We start from the raw sequence: 25,882 nt of genomic DNA on the forward strand, positions 1-25,882 counted from the left end.
ACTATCTTCTATTTTATTGGAATATAGGGTTTCAAAATACTTTCTAATTATCTTCTGTATTTCTGTAGTGTCTGTTGTGATATTGCCTTTTTCATCCCGTATGTTAGTAATTTGAGTTCTCTCTCTTCTTCTCTTCGTTAGCATGGCTAAGGGCCTTTCGATCTTATTTATTTTTTCAAAGAACCAACTTTTAGTTTTTTCAATTTTTTCAATGTTTTTATTTGTTTCAATTTCGTTGATTTCTGCTCTAATTTTAATTATTTCTTGTCTTCTACTACATTTGCTGTTGTTTTGCTCTTCCTTTTCTAGGTTTTTGAGGTGTAGTGTGAGTTCATTTATTTGTTGGTTTTTTTCTTTTTTTGAGGAAAGAACTCCAAGAAATGAATTTCCCTCTTAAAATTGCTTTCATTGTGTCCCATAGATTCCGGTATGTTGTGTCTGTATTGTCATTTGTCTCTATGAATTTTTTTATCTCCTCCTTTATGTTTTCTGTAACCCATTGATCATTTAGTAACATATTGTTCATTTTCCATGTGATGTAGGATTTTTCCTTCCTTCTTTTATCATTGATTTCCAGTTTCTTTCCATTATGATCAGATATGGTGCATGGTATTATCTCCACGCCTTTATATTTACTAAGAGTTGCCCTATGGCATAGTATATGGTCTATCTTTGAGTAGGATCCATGTGCTGCTGAGAAGAACGTGTATCCACTTGATGATGGTTGATATATTCTATATATGTCAGTTAAGTCTAGGTTATTGATTGTGCTATTGAGTTCTATAGTTTCTTTATTCAGCTTTTGTCTAGAGGACCTGTCTAATGGTGAGAGCGGTGTGTTGAAGTCACCCATAATTATTGTGTTGTAGTCTATTTGACTCTTGAACTTGAGGAGAGTTTGTTTTATGAACGTTGCCGCTCCATTGTTTGGTGCATACAAATTGATAATTGTTATGTCTTGTTGGTGGATGGTTCCTTTTAACAGTACATAGTGTCCTTCTTCATCCCTTTTGATTAACTTAGGTTTGAAGTTGATTTTATTCGATATGAGTATGGCCACTCCTGCTTGCTTCCGAGGGCCATGCGAGTGGTATGATTTTTCCCAACCTTTTACCTTCAGCCTGTGTATGTCTTTTCCTATCATATGAGTCTCCTGAAGGCAGCATATTGTTGGATTTTTTTTTTTTTAATCCAGGTTACTAGTCTATGTCTCTTTATTGGTAAGTTTAGGCCATTAACATTTAAGGTTACAATTGAAATATGATTTGTACTTCCAGTCATGTTTATTTATTTATTTATTTTAGTTTGGCTAGTTTTTACTTTTTGGTTATTTTCCTCCCCCTTTACTGACATACCTCCCGCTGTTAGTTTGGGGCACTATTTTTCAATTCCTCTTCTTGTAGTATTTTGCTCAAAATGCTTTGCAGTGCTGGTTTTCTGGCTGCGAATTCTTTTAGCTTTTGTTTATCGTGAAAGATTTTAATTTCATTGTCAAATCTGAAGCTTAATTTTGCTGGATACAGTATTCTTGGTTGGAATCCATCATTTTTCAGCGTTTGAAATACATTGTTCCAGGATCTTCTCGCTTTCAAAGTCTGTGATGAAAAATCAGTCGTTAACCTAATTGGTTTACCCCTGAATGTAATCTGCCTCCTTTCTCTCGTAGCTTTTAATATTCTCTCCTTGTTCTGTATGTTGGCTATCTTCATAATTATATGTCTTGGAGTTGGTCTATTACGGTTTTGAATGTTTGGGGTCCTGTAGGCTTCCAGGATTTGGCAATCCATTCCATCTTTCATCTCTGGGAAGTTTTCTAGAATTATTTCATTTAATAGGTTGTCCATTCCTTTGGTTTGATTCTCTGTGCCTTCTTCTATCCTGATGACTCTCAAATTTGGTTTTTATATGACATCCCATATCTCTTGAATAGATTGCTCGTGGCATTTAAGCATCTTTTCTGTGTTGACTATATTCTTTTCAAGTTGATAAACTTTGTCTTCATTATCTGATATTCTGACTTCTACTTGATCTAGTCTATTTGTAATATTCTCGTTTGAGTTTTTAATTTGATTTATAGTTTCCTGCATTTCTAGGATTACTGTTTGATTTTTTTTTTTAAGATCTCTATCTCCTGGTAAAGCTCGTTCTTTGCCATTTGAATTTGTTTGTTTAATTCATCTTCAAAATATACTTTTATTGCTTGGACTTGCTGTCTCATGTCTTCTCTAATATTCCTTTCCATCTGAGTTAGGTATGCCTTGAGTTCTTTCCCTATCCCTGTTTCTGATACTTCTAGGTCCTCCTGTAGATTTAAGTTGTCCTGAATTGTTTGTACTCCTTTTTTCCCTTGTTTTTTCATGATGTTCACGCTGCTTTCCAGTTCTATTTGATTGCTGTGTTTCTGCTCTCTTCTATAAACTTGTTTTGGTTTTTTATATCTCTGTTATCTCTCTTTTGTGTTGGTAGACTATGCTTGCTAAAGTGGATTCAGCTGAGAAGGAATTCCTACCGCCGAGCTCCAGTGACGTCACCTCCCTGCTATGGCGGGCCCCAGGCTCCTTACTGGGGTGTCCGAATGGAGGGGTTGGACTGGACTGTCTCTGGTTGGTTTCAGCTCCCGGACGCCGGCGGCCGGGCGGTCTCCAGCCGCCCAGTCGTGCTGGCAGCCGGTGGGCGATTGGTCGCCGGCGGGCGGGCGGACTCCAACCGCCCAGTCGCGCGGGCAGCCAGCGGGCGATCAGTCGCCAGCTGGCAGGCGGTCTCCAGCCGCCCAGTCACGCGGACAGCGGATGGGCTGTCGCTGGCGGGCGGGTGATCTCTAGCTGCCCAATCCCGGGGTCGGTCGCCAGCGGGCGGGCAGTTTCCAGCCACCCAGTTGCGCAGGCAGCGGGCGGATGATCAGTCGCCGGCGGGCGTGCGGTCTTCAGCCGCCTAGTCGCACGGGCAGCGGGCTGGCTGTCGCCGGCGGGCGGGTGGTCCCCAGCTGCCCAGTCGCGCTGGCAACCAGCGGGCGATTGGTCGCCGGCGGGCATGCAGTTTCCAGCTGCTCAGTCGCAGGGGCAATGGGCCGGCTATCGCTGGTGGGCGGGCAATCTCTAGCCGCCCAGACGCAGGGGCAATGGGCCAGCTGTAGCAGGCGGGTGTGCGTTCTCCAGCCACCCAGTCGCAGGGGCAATGGGCCGTCTGTTGCTGGTGGGCGGGCAATCTCTAGCTGCCCAGTCGCGCAGTGGGTCAAAGGCGGGGGGAGGACTCCAGCCACCCAGTCTCGCGGGCAGGGGGTGGAGTTTCTCCAGCCGCCCAGTTGCGAGGGCCTGGCCTCTAGTCCCCTGGTTTCTCCTGCTAGTCCTGGTTTCTCCTGCTAGACCAGTTTCCCCCTGAGTGATGCCTCTCGGCAGTTCAAACTGTACTCTGGGCCTGCCGTTTGTTGGTCGTGGAGGGTGGCTATTGAAAACCCCCAGCACTCTATTGTTTTGATTTTTTCCGCTTGCCCCTCCCCCTGCGCTGGCAATACAGGTTTCGTTTTCCCCGCTGATGGGAGGGGGACTTGAAGGTCGGGTGTCTCTAGTTCTCCCCGCGTCTTTATGCAGGCTTGCTCTGATAATCCCTCCCCCGGAGAGCCTAGGAGAGATTTTTTGCGAATTCCCCGCTGTATGGGAGAGGAGCTGAGTAACACGCACCTGTTTTATTGTTGCAATCTGTCGGAGAGTGGTGGTAGTTACTTCAGCTCTCCAAGATGGTGGCCGCTGGTTTCCTTGGTGGAGTTTCCGTTGTGGGGGATAGAGCTGTCCCGCTTCCTTCCCCGTCTGAAATCCCGAACTCAGCCCGGGGCTCCGTGAGTGCTCATGCGGCAGGATTCCACAGAATCTGCAGGAATCTCCCTGCTTGCTGGTCGCTTCTTGGCGGCTTCTCGGCGGCTCCCCGCAGTCTGTAGCTGCGGGGTGGGCCGCGCGGATCAGTCAGCGCGGATCAGTCAGCCCGGATCTCCGGTGGCACAGTTGGCTCGTGTATGAGGCTCAATTACCGGACCTCGGTGCTGGAAATCCTTCCTCTACGTTTCGGTGCATCCCCATTTTGCTGTAAGTTCCTAACAAGATAGTTTTTTGTTGTTCTAACTCGTTATTCACCCACACAGTGGCGCGGTACACGGGATGTGATGCACTCTACTCGTGGCCATCTTGGGACTCCCATTTAAATATTTTTAAAAATGCTTTTTAAAATATTTTCTTTAGCTTTATGCATTATATTTTCCCGCAAATTTGTTTTATCTCTTTGTGTCTTGGTTTTTGTTTATCACCTTTTGATCTTTCTCCAAATCTCTAGTGATCCTTGGCTTCTTGTTTATAATACAGTGTATGGATAGAGTTCGTTCATACACTAATGGACAGAAAGCTGGTTAGCTGACTGGAAGATCCTCAAATATCTATAGCAGCAGGATTCTCCTTTATGTTGGTTGGCCACCATTCATTCACACAGGGAACTGTCCTCTCTTCTGCAGGTTGGAACTCTGTCCTGCCCTGGAATCTATTGAGAAGACCCTGAGGCTCTCCTACAGCATGTGGACATCAATTATACCCATTCTGGCACAGACTCAGTTGAGTCTCACAGCCTGGAGTTAAGAGTTTCCTGTTTCCATCACTTCTAATATTGGGAATGCAGATAACTTGGGCAGAAAGGCACCTGAAGGTCTTTCTGCTTCCCACGCACATATTCAGCCAGTCTTTATTAACAGCTTATTCTATACTTCTGTATACAGAGGAATATGTACTCCAAATTCTTGAGCCTTTTGGGGGTTCTGGGCTCTTCTGATGGAACTCTTTCACCCAATGTTCAGGTTTCAGCTACTATTTGCTAGGTATTTATCACAATCAAAACACATCTGAACTTCCAGAGTGTCCACTGAAAACTACTACTGTTTCACTTCTCTTAACCACAGTATGCTAATAATTTTGTTCACTTTAGTGGAGTTTCAGGATAGACATAAACTAATTTGCGTTCACACATTTTGCAGCCTTACTGAATAGGAAACACTGCATATATACTTAAGGTGTACAACTGATGATTTTATACATAGACACACTGCGAAATAATTGCAATCAAGCAAATTAAAATATCTACTATTTCACATAGTGGCCATTTTCTACCCTCTAAATACACTTTCAAGTGTTTTTTTTTTTTAAATTGTTGACCATTACTTCATTGGATAGATGAGCCACAATTAAAATAACTCCTTTTAGTTGGCCCAGTGCAGTGGTGCATGCCTGTAATACCAGCGGCTCAGGAGGCTGAGACAGGAGGATCCCAAATTCAAAGCTAGCCTCAGCAAAAGTGAGGCAATAAACAACTCAGTGAGACCCTGTCTCTAAATAAAATACAAAATAGGGCTGAGGTTGTGGCTCAGTGGTAGAGTGCCCCTGGGTTCAATCCCTGGTACCAAAAAAGAGAAAAGAAAAGAAAAAAAAAAAAAGAATGGTTTTGCTTGTTAAAAGTTAAATTTCTTAAAAAGCTCTCACAATTTTTTTCTCTCCTATTTCCCTTTTTCCCAAGTTTGTGATAAAACCGTTTATTTTTTTTTGGGGGGGGGGGTTAAAAAAACATGAAAATTTCAGAGTTAAGACAACAGATTCTAAAATTTGGAGGAATAACATCAGCAAGAGGGCAGAACAGGAAGTCCCAGACCTTGCTCCCCACAAAAGCAATAATTTAACAATAATTTGCCATCCCAAATGCTTTTGCAGAACTTCACAAAACAGTTAGGGAATATCACAGAACTCCAAGGCAAGCTCAAAGCCAAGAGCAACCTCACCGAGATGGGTAAGAAAAGCCATTTCATTTCAACTATGATAGCCCTTCCCCCAAGCCTGTACAGCTCAGTACTATCAGGGGAAAAAAAGCCTCATTCACAGTTCTCCCTTAGGAGGAAAGAGAAGAATGGATCATAAGGCCAACATTACAGCTTTTCAGAAGGACTGCCTGAGGGACTGGTTTCTGTCTTGACTGACTGGAGCACTGATGAAGAACTGGCATCTTTTGGATGGGGGGAGGGCACTGAGAACATAAGAGCTTAAAGTCTAGTTGCTGCAGAGCTTAGAGATTTGGCATTGCCACTGACAGAGGCTGGCACAGCTTGGCAGAACCAGGAGGAAGCAATAGCTTGTAGATTATGCTTTGAGAGGGAGTGAAAAGAATGGAAAGTCCATGCAATAGTCCAGATTCTTGGAGACGCTGAGAGACTGGTTTCTACCTCACTTGTCTGGGAGTACAGAAAGAACCAATACACTTTGGATGTCTTGGGGCTGCAGAGAACAAAAGAACTTATGCTGAGGCACACACTTGTAATCTCAGTTAGGAAGCTGAAGCAGGAGAATTGTAAGTCAAAATAAAAAAAATAATTTTAAAAAATGACTGAGGATTAGTTCATTGGTAGAGTAATCTTGGATTAATCCCTGGTATCTAGAGAGCTGGAGGGAGAGGGGGAAGAGATGGGGAGAGAAATAAACAGAGGTTGCCAGCAGTGCCAGAAAATCTGCAGTAACACAGACAAACACAAGAGGGATCAAGAAATTATAACCTTCTAAAAAAGGAATCCATAAACATTTCTAAATAGGAATTACACACACAATCCCAGAGAAGATGCATTGCAAGAAGAGTTTTGATAGGTCCCAGCCACCAAAAGCAATTCTGACTGATGTGATGTGTCCTCTAAGAAAACAGTCTGTAAAGGCTGGGAGAGGTGATTGTTTTCTAAATACACAATTAACAGTAAAAAATAATGATGACAAGAATGTACATAAAAGAAATAGGAAATCTTGGTTCAATAAAAGGAACAAAATAAATCTCTAGAAAATAACCCAAGGAAAAGGAAATCTATGACCTGAAAAAGAATTTAAAATAATTGTGTTAAAGAGTTAAATGTACTATAAGAGAATACATAGATAGCTTAGCAAAATAAAAACCATGCATGAGCAAAGTTATTATATCAACAAAACCATAAAAGCCATACAACGAAGACCCAAACAGAAATTATGAAAGGCTTCAACAGCAGAATTAATTAAGCAAAAGAAAATTCAGCTAAGTTGTCCAGGTTGGCCTTGAACATGAAATCCTCCTGTCTCATCCTCTTGGGTGGCTGAGATTACAGGTATGCACCACCATGCCCAGCCACCAAAAGCAATTCTAAGAGGGAAGTTGATAAAAATAAATGCCTACATTAAAATAGAAGAAAGGCATCATCAGCAACCTAAATTTATACCTCAAGGAACTAAAAAAAATGTACTATAGTCAAATTTCATAGCAGAAAAAAAAATAAAAAGCAAGCAAAAATAAATAAAATAGAAAATTTGGAAAATACTAGTGAAACAAGAGTTACTCTCCCCACCCCCCAAGACCAACAAAATTGGCAGATTTTTAGTTTCACTAAGAAAATATCAGGGAAGACTGTAATCACAATTTTTTTTAAAAAAAAATGAGAGTGGAAACATGATAAATGATGCCTCAGAAACAAAAAAGAATATAGGAGACTACTATGAACAATCATACACCAACAAATTGGACAGCCTAGAAGAAATGCATCCTACTAACACTGAGTCATGCTTCTCAAAAAACTAGAAATGGAACCACCATATGACCCAGTATCCCACTCCTTGGTACATATTTAAAAAAAAAAACACCTAAAATCAGCATACTGTAGCAATACAGCTACTTCAGTATTTATAGCAGTACAATTTATGACGGCCAAATTATGGGATCAACCCAGGTGCCTATCAATAGATGAATGGATCAAGAAAATGTGGTATATGTACACAATGTAGTTCTACTCAGTCATATAGAAAAATAAAATAATGACAATTGCTGGTAAGTGGATAAATGGAGAAAACAACGCTCACTAAGTGAAATAAGCCAGATTCAGAATATAAAAGGTTGAATGTTTTCTCTCATATGTGGAAGCTAGAACAAAATAAGGAAAAGAAGGCAGTAGGGGAAGGAATATATATTATAACATATATTATAATATAAAGACATAGGGAAGATCAGTGGCGTATAAAAAAGAGAAGAAAGGGAAAAGAAATATGAAATACATTTAACAATATCATGATACATACACTTATAAATGTACCCCCAAAGAATTTCACTTATATGGTTATGCAGTAAACACCAATCAAAAATAAATAAATAAAGGAGTGAAAGGAAGAATAGAGGAGAGAGAATGGGAGAGGAAAGAAAAGGAGGGGAGAATTGGGGATTAAAATTAAATTTCTTGAAGTATTATTTTGTCAAAATGAACCCAAATACTATGAATAATTACAATGCTCTAATAAAATGTCAAATAAATAAATAAAACTGAGTCAGGGAGAAATAAAATGTAAAGTAAAAAACTTGAATAGTGTCTATAACTAGTAAGAAAATTGAAACTGTATTTAAAACATCCTAACAAAAAAAGTCCAAGACTGGGTGGCTTCAGTGAAGAAATCTATCAAATGTTTAAAATAGAAATAATAACAATCCTTCTCAAACTCATCCAAAAATATCAAGAGGAGGAAACACTTTCAAACTCATTTTTTAAGCCAGAAATACCCAGATATCAAAAGAAAAAAGATACTATTAGAAAAGAAAGCCACATGATCATTACAATTGATGCAGAAAAAGAATTTGACAAAATTCAAAACCCTTTCATAATGAAAACACTCAATAAATTAGTAAGAAAAAGAAATCACCTCAATATATTCTCATGTATATATAAAAATCTCAAAGCTAGTATGTGAATGTTTTCCCCCTAAGAGCAGAAACAAGGCAAAGATGCTCACTCTCACCACTTCATTCATGATAGTGCTGGAAGTGGTGGCCAGACCAATTATGAAAGAAAAAGTAATAAAATCCATCTTAATCAGAATAAAAGTGAAATAATCTCTTTTGCATATAACATGATCTTAAATGTAGAGATTATACCCATGCCCACACACAGTTTAAACCAATAAATTCAACCAAGTTGTTTCATACAAAATCAATACAAATAAATTAGTTCTGTTTCTCTACATTGTAACAATAAATAATCTTAAAAGGAAATTAATAAAATTGTCCTATTTACAACAACATCAGAAATAGCAAAATCTTAGAAATAAAACTTTAAACAATGAGATGAAAGATTGAAAACTATAATACATTGTTGAAAGAAATTAGAATAAATGTAAAGATATCCCGTGTTCATGGATTGGAAGTTAAAATGTCCACACTATCCAAAGCAATCTACAGATTAAATGCAATCTCTATAAATATTCCATTGGCATTATTTTTGCAGAAATAGAAAAAAAATCATACTGAAGTTCAGATGGAACCGCAAATAACTCCCAACTGCCAAAATAATCTTGAGAAAGAAAAGCAAGGGTGTATACCTCCACTTCCTGATTTCAAATCATATCACAAAGCTAGAGTAATAAGAAAGAGTGTGGCATAGATAAAGAATGATTTTTTTTAAGTTTTCGGTGGACACAACATCTTTATTTTATTTTTATGTGGTGCTGAGGATCGAACTCAGCGCCCCACGCATGCCAGGCGAGCGCGCTACCGCTTGAGCCACATCCCCAGCCCAAGAATGATGTTTTGATTACTACAACTGAATGAAGAGCCCAGATATAATCCCTCATATGTGTGATCAATTTATCTTTGTTAATGCTAAAGCTACACAATAGGAAAGGATAATTTCTTCAAATAATAGTGCTAGAAGAACTGGTACTTACATGCAAAAGAATAAAGTTGGATCTTTATCTTATGCCATATGCAAAAAATTACTTCAAAATAGATTAAATATCCCAATATAAGAACTAAGTCTATAAAATTCCTAGTAGAAAACACATGGGGAAAGCTTCATGATAACTTATTTAGCAATGACTTCTTGCATATAACAACAAAAGCACAGACAACAAAAGCAAAAATAGATAAATAGGACTACATTAAATTTAAAAATTTTCACATAGCAAAGGGAACAGAGTGAAGAGGCAAGCTATGGAATGGGAGAAAATATTTGCAAACTAAACATCTAATAACAGGTTAACATCTAGAATATAAGACTAGCTATCAACAACAATAAAAAGCAAATAATTCAGTAAACAAATAGACAAAGGGTTTGCACAGATATTTCTCCAAAGAAGATATACAAATGACTAACAAGCATATGGAAAAATGCTCAGCATTACTATTTATCAGGGAAACGCAAATCAAAACCACAATGTAATATCACCCCACTTCCATTAAGAAAGCCAGAGAGAGAGAGAGAGAGAGAAGGGAGGGAGGGAGAGAGAGATAACTACAGCGGATGACAGATAATTCTATAACATTTACACATTTTTCTAGGCTGGGAACATTGCTCAAAACTGTAATTTGGGGCTCATTTGGGGCATTCTTTTTTTTTCTGTGAATCTGTACTGGTTAACAGAAGCACTCTAAGCTCTCACTGATATCTGTATAATGATGCCATGTCCCAGAATTCTGTTGAGCATCCACATTAAGTTGGAGATAATTAGAAGAGGGGAGCAGGAAAGCATTTCTGGTTTATCCAATTTGGAAAAGCAATTTCACCTGCTGAAAGACAGTTCTGGCTTGCTCCTTGTTATAAGATTTGGAGAAGCATTAAAGTCCTGGAGCCTTTGCCAAGATTGCCCAGTGTTCCCAGGTGTAATTTTTCAGCAGAATTAATCACACCCATTCAACAACCACTTAGGGAATACCATGTGTTTTCCAGTCATGGTGCCACTCCTAGTAAATTAATTAAGGTAACATGCTTGAAAATTATTTGGCAAGGTCTGAGACCCTCCAATAAAGACAAGAGCCAATGGGCAAAAGTGCAAAAATGTTTTTCTGAAGCTTTTGGGTGTTTAAGGCACTCAAACAAAAGGGTTCAAGTAGGTGGATTTGCAGTCTTCAAAAAAATATTAACACTGGAAGCTGCAATGATTTACCAGACATTTATTGAGGATGCCAGTCATATTTCATATGATTATTCCAAATCCCACTCCCAAAGAGGTAATTTAACTATTTCTATTTTTAAAAGTTAGAAATGGAGGCTTATAGAAGACGACTTACCCAAGGTCATGCGGCTAATAAATGAAAAGAGCTGCAATTTAGTTTTGGTGTGAATGGTCAATGCTCTTAAGTCATTTCCTTATATTGTCTTTCCTCTGCATGAGGTTAATCAGTCAGGAAGAAATAGCTCCTGCAGGTGGAATGGAAATGTCTCTTCCTAGGCTACACTAAGTGCCTGAAACCCATGGAGTTCTCATTGTCCCATGCAGTAAAACACCTGCCCACTGGGCCAGTTTGTGCTTGAAAGTATTGCTTTGTAAACCCAATGCCTACCTTCAGTGCATTCTTGGAGGAACACATAAAATCTAGATCTACTTTTGAAGTTTACTTCTTTTTTTTTTCCTTCCTAGAACCAGGAAATGTAGTGCCTTCTTAATACAGACTGAATATTTATATGCTCCCCACAATTTCATATGCTGACACCCTAACCCCAATGTGACAGAATAGGGAGGTGGAGGTGACTGGATCATGAGGACAGTGCCCTCATGAGTAGCATTAGGGTCTTTGTTCTTTCACCCTTTTACCATGTGAGGACACATAAAAAGACAGTTGTCTGAAACCAGGAAGAAATCCCTCATCAGAATCAGAACTCCCATCCCCTTGCTCTCAAAGTTCCCAACCTCCAGAACTGTAAGAATAAATTATTTTTGCTGTTGTTGTTATGCTATTTTGGCTGGTCAAAGGTGATTTTTATCATGTGTCTTGATTTCCTGATCTTTGTAGAAAGTACTCATTCTCCTTTGTCCCCTTTGGTTTCTTAATCTCATTGTGCCAATTATGTGTAGTGTCAGACTCCAAGCCAGGAAGAACTTAGAGGGGAGGGAAGTTCCAATTTAAAGAAGATAAATATAAATTCTCACCCTGGGACACACAGTTTCTTGCTTCTGTTTCCCCACCTTGACCCTCATTCTCTGCTCAGGGCATGGCACTTTATAGAAACTTGATAAAAAGTAATCAAATGACTGTGTTTATTTTCCATGTTCCTCTATAGCTTTTATCTATAAACACATATTATGTTTCATATTATTCTTAAGATAGTTGATACATTTCTCTAGGTTTCCCCTGTTTAGCTGAAGAGCAACATTGATATTAGGATCTGTATATGATGTGAAGTAAAATGAATAGGGTCCAGCACTTTGCATCCATTTATATGTTTGTCCATCTGTCCATCCATCCATCCACCCATCCATCCAAGGAGTCAAATTAATAGAATCAAAGGATGGAATTGGGGTTGCCAGGGGGTTGAGATGGTTTCATGGGGGTTGAGATAAATAAGCACTAGAGAGCTAGTACAACACTGTGCCCATAGTTATCAATACTGCATTGTGCATTTAAAAACTTGTGAAAGGGGAAGATGTCATGTGATATATTCTTATCAAAATAAAATAAAATTTATTTTATATGTGATCTGTGTTGCCAAATTGGACTTCAGAATGGCTGTATGCATTTAAGTTCTCATGAATATCATCTTCCCCCATTAACAAGAGTGTTGATACCCAATCTTGTCTTTATCAGAATAAATAAAAAGTATTCTAAATTCTTTTAAAATCTAAATGTTTTGAACTTTAGGATTAGCGATTTTTAATGATTATTGTTTACATTGCTGGTTGTTTTCATTCTTTTCAGTATGATTATTATAACATAATTTTCTTTAAAGATACTTATATTTATAAAAAAAATGATCATAAAGATTATGAGCCAGAACAGCCTCAAAAACTGTAACAAGAGGTGAGAGCACAGCATGGTGGTAATACTTGGACCCTGGAGCCAGACCACTAGAATACTGTGTCCAAACTTAGTTGTGTAATGTTGGATGGGTTGTTTAATCTGTCTGATCCTCAATTCATCCATCTGTAAAATAGGGACAAACCTAAAACCTGCCTCTTTTGGTTACTGTAATGATCAAATGAATAATAATATGAAAAATGCTGAGAATGGGACCCTTACTGGTGGACAGGTTGTAAAGATTTTTTATCATCATCCCAATCACTCTCCCAATCAAGAGTAGACATCCTGATGGGAACCTGGACACCTAGCTGATACTGTCAGGATTAGACTTGGACCGGCTAATTTTTGGCTGTAGCTCAAATGAAGAATGGCAGGGTCTTAAAAGAATTCAGTCCATCTTTACCTTTTTAGTTAGATTTCCTGAAGTTAAATATATAGATAATAACACTAAAGAAAACTGAGGTACCACAAACCAACCTGGCCCACTGTTACCTATTGGCTACAGAATCCTCCTAAAAAATTTAACCTCTCTTTGCCTTGGTGTTCTTGTTTCAAATGGAATAAATACCTCAGAGGGTTGATTCAAGAATTGAATGAGTGCTTAGGAATGTCTCTGGCTGCTCCAAATGCTGTTAGAAAAATTATATACATATATATCTACATATACATAAACATATAATATATACACACATATACATATATATACATGTACATCATATATGTATATATACATATACACATGTGTATTCATATGTGCTAAGTAAATAGGAAAATAAGTTGAATAACATGAAGGAGAAACAATTCTTAGAGCTAAAATTGCAGCTCCTATATTTTATATGTAAGAAAACAGAAGCATAAATGGATGCATACATTGGAAAGCTAATGTTAGGTGATATTTCTAAGACCAACCCTACATTATGTACCCTGATTGATGAAAGAATAACAACGGGCATATAGCTTAGTTTTCTAAACACCTACCACATGCCAAGGGCAAGCTCTGTGCTCAGGACTGGCTTCCTGTGAGTCATCATGTGCTTAAGCATGGAAATGACCCCATAAAGTAACACTGCTGTAACTTTCACTGTACAGTAAAAGAAAGTGAAATTGATGGGGTCGAGTAAATTGCTGAAGGCCACAAACAAGGGTACAGCATGACTGGCTGCTGCCTGACCTCCTGCACTACCCTTGCTTAGAAAAAGGACAAGAGTGGTGGGAAAGTACCTGACCAGCCTGTGTGTTTCCCATTCAATATGCCTCTGTGAGGTAAGAGGCTGTGATGGATTCACTGCCTTCTCATCAATGCCTGGAACATTCCCTGACCTGTTCTGGGTGTTCACTCAATATCTGCAGGATCAAAGAATCTTGTTACCAAAAGCATTCATATGATTAAAACAATATTTTTTTGACAGATGCACTCATTTGGTGGCTTCATACCTACTGTATGTCAGATGATGCACTTGGCACTGAGAATAATAGATGAGCAAGGAGGGCATGACATTTGTGACTGGTTGGGTTGGAAAGGAGGAGTTATAGGTGATGAATAGACACTTTGTACTGGCAGCAGATGGGTTTTGCTACCTGCGGTTTCTCCATGCCTGGCACAGTGGTTGACCCAAATTTGGTGCTTAATGAATACGTGTTGAGTGAATGACTACAAGCAGGTAAATGCAGCCACATTTAAGAGGTGAAGGTGTAGTGGAAGATAATTAAGAGGAGGCATAAAAGAGAGAGCTGTCTCCCAAGAAAAAGGGATACTGAGGTTGGGCAAGGGAGCAGACTGCAGCTGGAGGACAAGCATTTGTTTCTCTGATAGAAAGATGAAGGTGGGACAGATAAGTGTGCAAGTTGAGTGGTTTGGGAGGCTGAGGTGTCCTTCCTCATTTTCTTTCCACAGGGGTGGAGAGAAAGCATTAAGGAAAGGGGGGCCTTAGAGGTGAAATGCTGCTGTGAAAACTGTGGGTCAGCTGGGAGAGGGATCTGCCCTGAGACAGCCTCAAGTTGTGAGACTGTACTTTTGTGCTCCAGCAGACTGCTAAGCTGCCCCTGAGCCCAAGATGCCAGTATTGGGATGGTCAAATGACAAGATTATTTTCTGGGCACATGCAGAAATAATGAAAGAACCCAGACAGGTAGTGAGGACTTCAGGGAAGAAAAGAAGGGTAGAGATGCAAAAAGGATAAAGCAGAGTTCCAAGTTGGGGAGCTCTGGACCAAAGAACAGAATGAGGAAACAGGAAGTCTTGAAAGACTTTAGCTTTGACCTATGATTGGGTAGGTAGGCTTTAGGTTTACTGGATTGTATTTATTGAGGCTGGGGTTTCCCAGGATGAATGCATGCTCAGCACCAGCCCGTTCAGCTGAGCCATCATCCCAGGGACCTACAACTTTGTGGTCCCTGAACTCCTTCCTAGCTTAAAGATAAGCCTGATGGACACCAGGTGGAAATATTAATGTGAAAGATTGACTATAACTCCTGGCAAATGAAGGAGGGCAGACAAAGACAGTGAGGTCCTACGCTGACCTCATAGGGGAAATTTAGCAGCACACAGCACCTTGCAGTTTCCCCAAATCACACCATAAAGAATATATTCAACCAGTCACTAGGGAAATATACAGTGTGGCAGATGCTGAGACTTAGGCATCCCTGCAAAGTGTTCATTTCAAAACTTAATCTTCCTCTCAGAGGATAGGCTTCCATTTATTTTGGACTCCACAAGTAAAGTAATAGTGATCTGAGTGCTTAAATGGCACATGAGGCAAGTGGAATTCCAGCTGGTGTTATCCAGGAACATGGAGGGCAAATTCTAATTTAACTGATAATGAAACCATTCCAATCATTAAAACAAAAAAGAGTCCTCCCAGGAACTGAACAAGCCACACATCATAGGCTATACCCAAGATGTGGGAAAATTTTAGGAATTATCTGCTACCCTTATGTCCATATAAAACGACTATTTTCTACAATAGAAAATCCAGTATGGATAAAGTGTTTACAGATCCTGCTTTATTCTTAGGATCCTGTGAAAAGATGAAAAACTTCTAACCAAATGCTAGAGACTCAGGCCAACTAAATGGCTCTGTCTGGTTGTTCACATTGCATTAGCTAAAATTAAAGTTGTTTTCACAGGTGAGCACAGGAAAGCAATAGGGAAAACCCTTTCTATCATCACCATATTTGGTAATTTCAGACAGAAGAACTCGGGCTATGCTTTCTGGAAAGTTATAAGAAGAAACGAAAGTTGGCATTTAAACACTTTCTTCCTACCTGACTTGGTACAAAATGCCCTAAGACAGAACACTAATGTGCTCCCAGCTTCTAGGTGGAGATTTTAACAGTGAGTTTGCCAGTCTCAGTTCCCTTCACATTGCCTATTGTTTGCCATTTCAGCAGATATTTGTTAAGGGTTCATTTTTTTTTTCTGCTAAAATTGTCTTAGCTAGAAATATATGAAAAGAGTTTTTAATCTGTTTTACAATTGAAAATAATGAGGAAAAATCCCTTTTTCTTGGAAAATTCACACCAATGTGAGTTAAAAAAAAAAAAGAAAGAAAGAAAAAAAGCTGCCAGTCACTGATACCAACAGACAAAGGGCAAATATTTCACCTCTCAGAATGATGACCATGCTTAGGACCCTGAGTAATCATAGCCCAAGGAATCCTGAGAGGAAAGGGACAGGATTCCCTCCCATCCACCCACATAGAAAGTGAGGGAAGACCTTACAGCTGACAATTTAGAAAGCAGCACCAATACAGGATGTAAGCCCAGCAGGGAATCTCCTTAATAAACAGAAGTGGCAATGTGCAAATTAAGCCAGGGTATTTAACAGTATCTCCCACTAATAGAAACAATTCCCCAGTCCAAGAGAATGAATTTCCTGCTAGGAGCCAACAAGTACTTCCAACTGTGTCTTCTTCCTTTTCAGCATCATCTGTACAATGTTACCATCCCTCAGCAGGAGAGCCTGTCTCCATAGGAAAAGCAGAAGTCCTTGCCCACACCTCTCTATCCTGCCTGATGCCTGGAAATCAGGGGTCTTTGGGACTCCTAGGATTGTTGTCCTTCCCTGGTCACTGTGGCCAATAATTTCAAGGAGGCTTTGGCTAGCATCCCAATTTCCCCACAGTTACCCAAAGAAACCACTTTCTTGGCAGCAAGAATTTAGATTAATTTTGCTACATTTGTACTTAATATAACTATGTCTGGCTGCTTTTGGAGAGATTCATCTGTTGCTGTTCATTTGCATTACTGCCATGAATAAACCTCCTTTATTCACCCATCTGTAGGTAGGTATTTGGTTGCTATCTGGTTTGGGGCTATTGTGAATAGTACTACTGTGAACAAATACACTTATGGTTTGGTGATGGTGCTAGAGGTGCACACAATGGGAGGTGCTTGGGTCATAGGGTATGCATATGTCCAGTTCAGTGGTTGCTGGCAAGCAGTTTTCCAAAGTGACTGTTGAGAAATCTTTTCCTCGTGTCTTCTCTTTGCTTTCCTTATCTCCAAATTCCAAAATTCATCCCTATCCTATGGCCTCCTCGGTTATCCTAATTTCTCTGTTAGCAGATGATCCTACCCCATATGCCAGGAAAAGCACAGGTCCCCGGGTAAGAGCCACTCTCCTCACAGGACCCCATTATCTGAAGGAAAGCTGATTTCCCAAAGCTCACTCCTCTTTGGGGAGCTAGAGCCAGGCTTGGAGTTCAGTGTAAACTCCCGTGTGGATTTCCGGCTTCTCTTTAATCACAGACACCCCCTCACACCTCTCCCATCAGAGAAATATCACACAATTAGCACTGATGTGAACACAAACATAGAAAAGTCTTCCCCTTCTCCACCAAGTGCAAGGCAAGTTCCCCCCTTCAATTTCTTTTCCCCTGGCCTTAAGTCACCCTGCTTTCTGGGCTATCTGGCCTCCCCTTCAGGGTAGCAGCCTGGGGAAACATCCCTATTTTCCCCATGGTTGTATCCAATGGCCCTTTTGGTCTTTACATGGTGTGGATCCAGTTCCTACATCATCATGAGTTTCTGTAGGTTCTCCTCCCACTCCCATTCCTCTTCCCCACAGCATAATGCTCCTATGACTGCTTTCTTCTTCCTTTACCATTTTGTTTTTCACCCACTCCTATATCCTCAGTTACTACCTATATGCAGAAGATTCTCAATTATCTGTGTGTCTGTGCCTCCTGTGGGCTCCAGGCAGACCTGCTAGCTGCCCTCTCTACATGCAATTCCTGAGGAACCTTCCACAGCTTTATTCAAATCAGAATCTGGATCTATGGACTTTTTTCCAATATCCCATAAATGCTACATTTTTCATAGTTGCCACTGGCCTTTCTCCCTTGCTCACATCTTTATCACATTGCTCCTGAAGTCCTACAATTATTGTGTGAAATCTGTCATAGGTTTCCCTTCTGCCCTGAGCGAGATTTCCTTCCTGAGTTATGCTAAATGCCTCTTTCCTCAGTCTCCCCCTTCCCTGAGTTGGTTGCCCCAGTAATGTCAGATTTGATCACTCAGTTATTTATTGAAATTTCTACCAAATACTGACTGCACACCAGGTACCCTTCTCCACAAAGAGATGGAGTCTCCAAAAGGACACCAAATTTCTCTTTCCACTCAGCTGACATCTCAGTGAAGGAAGGCAGAAGTAAGAAATTGGATAACTAGGAAGGGACATAATTTACTAAACATAAAGTGGTAGTGACATGTCCTTGTGGGGCTGATGATGGTCAGCTAATATGGTGACATAGACAGAGAGACATGAGAAGCCACTTCAAAGGCCTGGATTTTCCCTGGAATGATGAGAAGGTACCACCTCTGTAAAAGGCAAGGAGAATATTCCAGAGAGACAGAAAGAGAGAACAAGAGGGTAGAGACCTTATAGTCTGTTAAACACTCCAAGAGGAACAAACTGTGAGCCAGGGTGGTATTACTGGTGCTGTTATTCATTATCACTGTTGACTTATACCTACACACAGAATCTTTCATGAGCAGCACAAAATCCCACTCCTTAATTCAGCCCTAACTCATGCTGGTCTCAAGCACCTGGATGTCAACGTGTACAAGGTCTCTCCCATCAGTATTGTCCTGTCCTGTGCCCTTCAACACATCCTTCAAGATCCCATCTCAATCTCAAATCTCATGAAAGTACATGACTGTGTATTCCACATTCCAGGGTACCTACATGATCCATAGCTTCATGGTAAGGTATGTGTGTGTCTTTCTAGATGGAGGCCTCCTAAACACCAGTTTGTTTCATTTTATTTTCTCTACTACCTTTCTGCTTTTTACTTCATAAATTTCTGCTCACCTTTATTATATTATCCTGCACCCAGGGGATTTTTAGGTGGGGGTCTATTCCAATTTCAATAAAAACTGTCCATCATACAAGGATCAACTGCTTAAGCTTGGAAACAATAAAACGATTGAAAAACATAAGAAAAAAGAAAACAGAATGCCATGAGTTGGGTTGCAAAGTACATAGTACATGGAGGAATTTTTCTTGCTGTGGATAAGCACTTTAATTCTAATTTTTCATTTATGGAAATTGGATTGCTTTTCTGAATGTTCTGTGGATTTTTTTCCCCAAAAGAAAATTGGGAAGCAAGATCTACAGAGAATTCCTGATTTGGGCCATTAAAAAATATAATTTCATTAATAAAGAGTAACTTAAAAACTACTTATTAATATGACATTATCTCCACGGGTAATCCAGAGATAAGAAAGGACCGGAGAGCTGTTTCCTCCCTAAACCTCCTATTAACCCAGGGATTCCCTGGGTCGTGTAAACCACGGCATCCATTAGTACACTTTCAGGCAGTTTCTAGCCGTTGCTTCCCTGAGCACCAATCAGAGTTTTCCAAAGGGTTGAAGTCCTTTTCCTGTTTAGGTCCTGGGGAGGGACCACTACTCTCCTTTGAACCTCTGGTGTCATGTTATTGTAGCCCATGCTGAGGAGTCCTGCATAAGAAGACAAATGTCCTGGGCTTAGGTTGAGGCCACACAATTTAGGCACGTTTGGGCTTGTCCTGAACAAGTTTCTCATTAGCTTCAGTTGCCCTCATCCACATCTGCTTTGAACATAATGACAGTGCATGTATCAAAAGTTTCAGGGCTGGGGTTGTGGCTCAGAGGAAGAGTGTTTGCCTACCATGAGTGAGGCCCTGGGTTCGATCCTCAGCACTACATAAAAAAAATAAAATAAATGTATTGTGTCCACCTACAATTAAAAAATAAATGTTTAAAAAAAAAGTTTCAGACACTCGCTAGATAATCCCCCAACACTATACTCCTTATGTATGCACCAATCCAAATGAAAATACAAAAACTCCTAAAAGCAAACATGAATTATTAATATAATGATTAATATTATGATTATTATTAATATTATAGTTCTTCCAAGAGATGTGGGCGATGCAAACATTTTAAGCTGCTTGAAGAAATCATAAAGAGTCCCTGGCACAGATCTAGTCTGTGAAATGCATTTACTCTACACAGTAACATTCCCTAGGGAGGTACTGGTTCCCCTGCAACTAGGCATAGACTTCCAGTGGATGACAGCTTATTTACAACATCTATGCTTCATCACAAGTTTTGTTAATTTTAGGTATTGGATTCTAGCAATAGTCTTAAGAGAATGACACAGGAAGATGTATCAAGTGCAAATGAATACTGAGAATATATGAAGGGAATAAGGTATGAACCATACTTAATAAGGTTTTATTATTCTATTGACTATTAGAAATATGTAATAAAAAATAAAAACTTTTATGAACTACCATTGTTATTAGTTATAAAATTTCCATTAAGAAATCAGACTTTTCTAATTTTTTATAGGTGCACTAGAATTACACATAATAGTGGGATTAATTATGTTATATTCATACATGCACATAACAAAATTTGATCAATCTCATTCCTCTGTACCTTCCCTTTTTCTCCCCACCTCCTTCCCCCTGATCTACTTGTTCTATTCTACTGAACTCTGTTCTATTATTATTTTAATTTTAATTAGCATTATAATGATATATAAAAGAGGATTCATTGTGTTATCATACATAGACATAGCAAAATTTGGTAGATTTCAATCCTCACACTCCTAATTTTGTCTAATCTCTCTCCGATAACATTCTATCCTCTGTTACAAAGCATATTTTATTAAAAAGTTTTTAGTGATGGGAAGTTTTTACTTTAACCCCAATCCCTAAGTCAAAGTTGCCAAAGTGTCTCCTTTTTTTTGTTCCTTAGCAAAATAGAAGGCTGAACAGAAACACACACACACACACACACACACACACACTCACCACCTATAAAGAATATTGTGTTTCTTTTGTTGTTGTTCTATCTACCAAAATAATAGATTTTGAAGCAAGACTTTTTCTATGGTTGAATGAGTTCTTTATAAAGAAATCAGTCCTTTTCAATATTATTCAAAGTAATTTCTTTTCTAAACCAAAAATGTGTTATTTGCTATTCTCAGCAATTCTAGTTTACTAGCAATGTTTCAGTTAACTACAAATATGAAACAAACTTTAATTTGTTGGTATCAAGTGTGCTTTTCTCCGCATAACCTAAGTCTGTATATTTTACACTTATTGTCTAAAAATAATTAAGAGCCCATGATAGGGTTGAAATATTACCATATGACCTAAATCTAGACACATGTTGCTCTTTGACCTCTTCAGTTGTAGGACAAACAAAATGCAAAGAGCAACACTGGTAGATGTGCCTGTTTTCTGGGGTTTTCTATCTGATCTTCCCAACACTCAGTGATGTACATAGTAAAGGTCTGAGGGCTGGTTCTCATGTGTTCCAAGTCCAGAAATAGTGTTCTGCATTGAGCATTTTCCAAAACAAAAACCTCACACTTGGAGAAAAATTAAATAATGAAATAAATCCTAGTTAGTCAGAAAGCCACACTAACACTACTTCTATAAGATTACAATACTGGAGAGTTTTACACAAAACTTATTATATTATACTTATTGCAGTTCAAAAAGGAACCATACGTTATTTCTACTAATGCAGTGCCATAATTTGTTCACAAGGAGGCATTAAGAAAATGCTCAGCAAGGCTCAGTATAATTTTAATGCATTTTCCTATTTGAAGGAAATGCATACAGCAGTGGATAATGTCATATAGCTGTGGACAATGTCATTAAGTATTCCATGGCCCTAACAAACAATTTCCATAACCTGGTCTGCATCAGTGATATATACAACTATTAAATATTTTCATGAAGTTCTCCTCTTGTCACAGAAATGTTTGTGAAGATCTTTTCAAATCAAAGATGTGAAAGAAAAGAGGTCAAATACAGGAAAAAAAAACAGAATCACCTTCCCTTTTCTTTTCTTTTTTTTTTTTTTTTCATCTAGCATGTAGCAAAAAAAAAAAAAAAAAAGAAGAAGAAGAAAGAAAGAAAAAAGAAAAGTCTAACCCTGTAAAATTTCTGACAAACACTATGTCCACCAGTCCTTGAACCCAAGTTTATCCTGATTTTCAGCCTTTGTAGTGGGGTTCCTCTGCTTGGAATTGGCTCTCCTGGGGGTGTCACATGGCCACTTATTCCAAGCATTTAGTTCTTGGCACAGAAAGGAAATCTCTAATAAAATCTGCCACACTGTTATATCACTGTTAATAATACCTTCAACTGAGTTTCCTTTTATCATGGTAGTATTTACTATTACATGTCTCTACTTCTTTACTTTCTATTTTCTATACCTCAACACCACCTCCATTTGAATAATCTTAGCTCTCCTCTTTGGCACATAACAGGCACTCAAAATATTTGGCTGAATGAATTAATGATAAATATTCACTGCAATTGCTATTACCACAGTACTCAACATGCAATTCAGATATTTTTTGGTTTCAGCTTATGTCAATTTTGATATGTTCTATTGTTCAATAAGTTTGTTCATTTCATGTAATAAATTTGTTTTTATTTTGTTCTACTTTTTTATCTCAAGGTGGAATCACACACTTTTAACCTTTCTTCTGTTCTAATATAGCATTTAAAATTATAAATTTCCCTCTCAGCACTGCTGTAGATGCATTCTACAAATTTTAACATGCTATATTTTCATTTCCATTCAGTTTTAAATAGTTTGTAATTTGTTTTGTAATTTCTTCTTTAGCTTGGGTTATTTAGAAGTGTTATTTAGTTATTAAATGTTTGGGGTTTTCCTAGACATGTTACTACTGTGGATATCTAATTTAATACTTCATATATTTAAATCCTTTAAATGTATTGAGCTTTGTTCATGAACACAGCATATTTGTACCAAAAAAGAAGGTACATTTTGTACTTGTTACGTATATTGGTCTATGAATTTCATTCAAACTGGAAGTTGCTAGCATCATTCAGATCCTCTATCTCTTCACTGATTATTATTATTATTTTGTTTAATAATAATAAACTGTTCTGAAACACTATTCTATTTGAGTTTGCCATTTTCCAGTGTGACAGTTAGTTTTTCTATTTCTCCCTCTAATTCTGTCAATTCCTTTGCTTTTTGTACTAGCTGTAAGTTTCTTTGCCATTTCCTTTTGAAAAGTCAAAGCCATCTGAGTTCTACAATAATAAAAGACCATCTTTGCAAGAAATATTTTCAAGCCACTTGAGCATTAGTGGACATTCACACAATTAAACTTAGGTTTCCAAAAATGTGTACACTTGGAAGATCAACCCCCACACACTGTCTTTTACTACTCTGAAAAAGTCTTTTCTGTCTTAAATGTCAACATATTTCTGTGGACATATCTCAGTTTTATGGGTGCTGCATCGAAAAGCATCTGCAGTCCAGGAACAAGTAGAGTGTCCTTTTCAATGAAGCTCGGCAACACTGGCATGGAGAATGAATCCTTCAATTCTCCCTGGCCAAGGGCCCACTTCATAAACATAAGCATTTGTCAAACTGCCAGTTTTTCTTACACTTTTATCTGTCAACCTCAAATCCAGGAGAAGCGTCTAGGAAAACCACTTCTCTGCTTATAGTCTGAACAACTTAATAATTTCTTGAATGGAGAAGTGCTGAGTTTCTGGAGGTAGCAATGAGTCAGCCCCTGGAAATACCACCTGCACCTTTTCCATTCTAAAATCTGATAACACTCTTTCTTAAAGTATATTTTATATGCTATCCATATAGCCATGTCAGTCTTCCTAAATGTATGGTTTATCTAGTTTCTTTTTCTACCCATTCATTTTTAACTAATCTCCATGTCTTATTTAAAACAGGTTTCTAATAACATTTTATGCATTCTGACAATCTCTTTTTTTTTTTTAGGTGGAGTATTTAGACTACTAACAAGAAATATAATTATTAGTATGGGTGTATTTAGGTACTATTTTATTGTATTCTGCTTGTTTTATTTATTTATTTTGTTCATTTGCCCCCACTTTGCCTTTGTATTTTAAAAAAAATTATCCACTTTTTTTTTTAAGTTGTGACTCTTCTCATTATTTTATCTAATGACTGCTCTGAAGATTGTTTAACTTCTACAGTCCACTAAGATTAATTACAACACTCTATATCAAGCGTGGACACATGGCTATCATGAGGTCTCTCCATGCTCTGTGCAGTAACTGTCATATATATTATGTTTACATATGTTTTAAATCCCAAAGGAAAATTGTAATCTTTTTTAAGCAAACATTTATAGAAGAAATGAAGAGGAGAACTAATCTTTTATGTTTACCCAGAATATGATTTACCTTTTGAATGCTCTCCATTTCTTTCCGAGAGTCCAATTATCCACCTACTATACTGTGCTTTCCACCTGAAAGTTCCCCGTTTATATTTCTTTTGTGGAGCTCTGATAGCGATGGATTATTTTTCTTTTATCTGAAAATGTCTTCATTTTGCCTTCTCCATGAAGGACATTTTTGCTGGATATAGATTTCTGAATCTATGGTTGTTTGGATCTTTTAGCACCTGAAAGTTTTTCACTGCCTTCTGCCTTCAGTTGTTTCCGATGGAAACAGTTTATAAAATGTTGTTGCTCTGTATAATTTATAACTTTCTCTGGTTGTTTATAAGATTTTCTCATTACATATGCTTTTAAGCAATTTCACTGTAATGTATCTTGGTGACATAGTTTTCCTTTATTCGTTTTTATTTGGATTTATTAAACTTTTGAACATATAAATTGTTTCACAAAATCTTTGAAAATTTTTGCCTTTGTTTCTTCAAGTATTTTTTTCTTATCTTCTTCTGGGACTCTACTGACAACTACCAAGCCTTTGGGTAATGCTCCATAGGTCTTTGGGGTTCAATAGTTTTTTTTTTTTTTAATCTCTTCTCATAATTGAAGATTTTAATTTTGATCTATTTTCAACTTCACTGCTTACATACTGTTGTTAAATATACCCATGAAATTTTTATATAAAATATTATGCTTTTCCATTTTAGAATCTTTTTTGTAGTTCTTATTAATTCTGAGATTTTTCTCTTTTTTCCTTTATTATAAAATAATTTTCTACTCTGTCATTAACCATAGTTACAAGCTATAGTAAGATTCGTATTTGTTAATTCTAATATCTGGGTCATCTAAAGGTTAATTTTTGGTGACTGTCATTTTCCTTGGAAATGGTTCACATTTTGATGCTTCTTTGTGTTTTGCCTTGTATCCTAGACACTGTGAATATTATCCTTAGGAGATGCTAGTTTCTCTTATATTCTGAAAAGTAAAGAATATTTCCTTTTCTTTTCTTCTCTTTTTTTGACAGTAGCCTTGCCGTAAATGTGAGCTGGTAATTCTTTTTTGTTCGCAGGCAGTTAGCTGGTTGGTTTCACACTTAAAATACTACTTCTTGGTTGGCTAAACAGTTTAACTCTCCTGTCCTTAGCTTGGCTGCTTAAAGCCTGTCCCTTTCATGTAAGATTCAAGGATTAGCCACTAATCTGGGCAGAATTTAGCTAAAGAATTTATGAACCTGACTCTCTTCTTTTTAGTATTTTCTCCATTTCCATAGGCTGATGGTTCTCCTGAATTCTGACTCTGAATTTTCAAGCCAGAAGAGTTGGGGACCATGGATTATTTTCTTGAGTCTACATGTAATTCAGTGAGTACTGTATT

At 38.2% G+C, this 25,882-nt stretch overlaps 1 protein-coding gene and 1 pseudogene across 8 annotated transcripts in view; both read right to left on the bottom strand.

The window, feature by feature from the left end:
- Cobl (cordon-bleu WH2 repeat protein) overlaps positions 1-25,882 on the bottom strand; it is a 282,502-nt gene that overhangs the window by 96,288 nt on the left and 160,332 nt on the right. The window lies entirely within an intron of this gene.
- On the bottom strand, positions 23,237-23,897 carry LOC114103645 (dimethyladenosine transferase 1, mitochondrial pseudogene; annotated as a pseudogene).

The sequence above is a fragment of the Marmota flaviventris genome, chromosome 1 (assembly GCF_047511675.1).
Source record: "Marmota flaviventris isolate mMarFla1 chromosome 1, mMarFla1.hap1, whole genome shotgun sequence".
In the NCBI taxonomy this organism is placed as follows: Eukaryota; Metazoa; Chordata; class Mammalia; order Rodentia; family Sciuridae; genus Marmota; species Marmota flaviventris.